The sequence below is a fragment of the Oncorhynchus gorbuscha genome, unplaced genomic scaffold (genome assembly GCF_021184085.1).
Source record: "Oncorhynchus gorbuscha isolate QuinsamMale2020 ecotype Even-year unplaced genomic scaffold, OgorEven_v1.0 Un_scaffold_14223, whole genome shotgun sequence".
Lineage (NCBI taxonomy): Eukaryota > Metazoa > Chordata > Actinopteri > Salmoniformes > Salmonidae > Oncorhynchus > Oncorhynchus gorbuscha.
This window is the reverse complement of record NW_025756241.1, coordinates 1,781-5,163: the sequence shown is the minus strand read 5'-3', so window position 1 is coordinate 5,163 and position 3,383 is coordinate 1,781. Positions and strand designations below refer to the sequence as shown.

At 39.9% G+C, this 3,383-nt stretch overlaps 1 pseudogene; it reads left to right on the top strand.

The window, feature by feature from the left end:
• The first annotated feature begins 793 nt into the window (after window positions 1–793).
• Window positions 794–2,299, top strand: LOC124030707 (annotated as a pseudogene).
• Window positions 2,300–3,383: the final 1,084 nt, after the last annotated feature.

The following is a 3,383-nucleotide window of genomic DNA, read 5'->3' as shown; positions in this document are numbered from 1 at the left end:
CTTAATAAATTACAATATCAGATCATTTGAAAGAATGGATGAGTAGGCCCCTACACCCAAGCTTTATTTGCGTAAATTCAACACAGTTCAAATGAAATAAGTCCTCTCTCATTTGCTGCATGTTAAGATATTGAATGCTATTGAATTTGAATAAGCAATAGCTTTCATCAGACACTAACTATCATTTAAAAAAATAATGATATTTCATTATGTTTGTGGATCATCAACTACATTCAGCAGCGGGACGATTTTTTTCTTGAGCGGATGGTCAGGGGGGCGGGACATAATTACAAATCATTTGTAGACTGAAATTTGACAGCAAGAATCCCAAAGAGATATCATATTTGACTAAACCATAATCATTTCAAACCTTGCATACATTTGTAAATGTTCACTTGTTTCTCTCTAGTATGTGTGGGAATCCTTGAGAACAGATTTCCAAAATTAAAATTACTTGAGCTGATTTCCTGGTGTTTTCTTTTACAGTCTTTTATATTAAAGAATTATTATTGTTATATGTTTTTAATCAAAAATATTTATTTCAGCTCAGAAAACTTTGGGGGACAAAGTAAAACCTCCCGCGGGCCAAATTCACTCAGCCGGCTGCCAGTTGGGGAACACTGGACTTGGTGGGTCGGAGAGACAGACAGAGAGGGAGAGAGAGGAGAGAGTAAGGGGGAGGGAGGGGAGCTGACAGCTCTACAACAAACCACGACTCAGACGCTGACGAGCTATGATGCTATTTGACACTTCTGTTTAAGATAAATCATAACTTGGGACAACAGAAGGCTATTCACATGTGGAGAGTGGAAGGTCTGGAACTGCACGATAATATAAATAAAGTTACTGGACATAATAACTGCATTTATTTTTTCTGTCTATTGCGCAGGTTTTGCGGATTTCATTCTTCAATAATTCGTACTTTCAAGCTGGATCCGCTATATAAATAAGTGAGACCAAATGAGCGCGCTTCTTGCGCTTACATTAAAACGTAGCCTTACAACCTGCATCGACGGGATAGGAGCTTATTCATCCAAACATTAGTAACAGACAAACTACAATTAACATTAGGCTGTTATTTTCTTAGAAGAAGCAACAAACGAACTGCAAGGTGGTGCTTATTCATTCCCGGTATTTTGCGCCATATTTTGCTCTGTAATAATATTTCCGCTAGACTATATTTGTGTCTCAAAATAATGATTATTGAATTTACGTGTATTTTGCCCTATAATCAATTTTTTTTTTTTATATAACTAACTTATTGCTTTCTCTAGGCTCCATAATGGACTTGAAAGTTATATTCGAAGAGATGACTCGGCCAATGCCAAGGAGTATCGGCCTGCTGTTGGCGTCTTTGACTTTTCTCTTTGCCATGCTCCTGTGGCGCAGGATCAGGCGGAGCTGGGAAGTACACAGCCCGCCTGGACCGTTCGCTTGGCCGGTCATTGGGAACGCAGTAGAGCTTGGCAACACTCCTCACCTCTATTTCTCTCGCATGTCACGGAAATATGGGGATGTCTTTCAAATCAAACTCGGCTGCCGGGACGTTGTGGTACTGAATGGCGACGCAATCAGGCAGGCGCTCATCAAAAAAGGATTTGATTTCGCAGGCAGACCTGACTTTGCCTCGTTTCAATATGTTTCCAATGGCGATGGCATTGCTTTTGGTACATTTAGCGAATGGTGGAAAGTGCATCGAAAAGTGGCCCAATCTACTGTTCGGATGTTTTCTACCGGCAACATGCACACCAAAAAGGCATTCGAAAACCATGTTGTCTGCGAAGTAAGGGAGCTGCTTCATATTTTCCTGGTAAAAACTAAAGAGCACCAATATTTCCAGCCAATGACATACTTGGTGGTATCAACCGCTAACGTAATGACCGGCGTGTGCTTTGGAAAGAGGTATTCATACGACGACGAAGAGTTTGCGCAAGTGGTGGGACGAAACTATCAATTCACCCAAACAGTGGGAGCTGGAAGCATCGTGGATGTTATGCCTTGGCTCCAGTATTTCCCCAACCCAATAAAAACATATTTGAAAACTTTAAAGAGCTCAACCAGGAGTTCAGTAAATTCATCCTTAATAAAGTTGTCGAGCATCGAAAGACCATTCAGTCAAGCACCATCCGGGACATGACAGATGCTTTCATCATGGCATTGGATCATCCCAAGGACAGCTCACCAAGGGTCTCACCGAGCCAAGATTATGTGCCACCCACTATCAGGTGATATTTTTGGAGCAAGCCAAGACACACTATCTACTGCACTTCAGTGGATAATGCTGATACTTGTGAGGTAATACATATTAATTTTGAATCAGCTAAAGTGAAATGAAAGTACTATTTTTCTCACCTGATGTGTTATGTTAACAATCACCTATGTGTAAAATTGAAAAGCCCAACATGTAAAGTGAATGTTTGTTTACATTACATTTAAGTCGTTTAGCAGACGCTCTTATCCAGAGCGACTTACAAATTGAATGCATTCACCTTATGACATCCAGTGGAACAGTCACTTTACAATAGTGCATCTAAAACTTAGGGGGTGAGAGGGATTACTTATCCTATCCTAGGTATTCCTTAAAGAGGTGGGGTTTCAGGTGTCTCCGGAAGGTGGTGATTGCGTAAAGTGGTGATTGCGTAAAGTGGAGAAAACCTATGCCTAAAGCTATTTTTTTACTGGGACAATTACTTAACCTCCTAGTATGCCACCATCTCACAATCAACATTAAAAACAACGAAAGAGCACTTATGCTCTGCTCTTTCATTGTTGGTAGCGTACTGTACTTGCTCTTGAATTCGGCACTTCAAGCAGAACAATGATGTTACGTAATAGTATTAAATATCAGAAGCGCCCAGGCAGGTATTGGCAGCCTAAAATGAGGACTCGGCTGTTTTTTCCTAAACTATCGCTTCAGGAAATAGCAATATTCTGAGCAGTAGAACATGCTGTGTGTTGCCAGTTGGATTAACAGTAGGCATACTGTTGCTTGTTTGCGCAGGAAAAATAAAAGCGTTTACATACCTAAGTAATTAATGCAATTGTTCTGAAGCTGATTGAGGACCTTATTAGTGATTAATGTGTTTTATTTTATTTATATTTGATGTCTGCATTTCTGTCATTTCTGTAATTTTGGGCTCATCTGTAAAAAAGATACCGTAGTCTCGAAGTATGACTCCTGATAGAGTAAATGTTAAATAAAAAGTACATAAAAGTGATAATGCCCTTGAAGCTAGTATTTGTAGGATATATTGGCGATTTGATTTCGTCTCAGGACTAACAATCGGGCATTATCACTAATTATACAAGTGGTGGGTCTAATTCTGAATGCTAGTTAAAGCGCATTTCAGCCAGTGTCTATTCCACAAGTTACCACCAGCTAA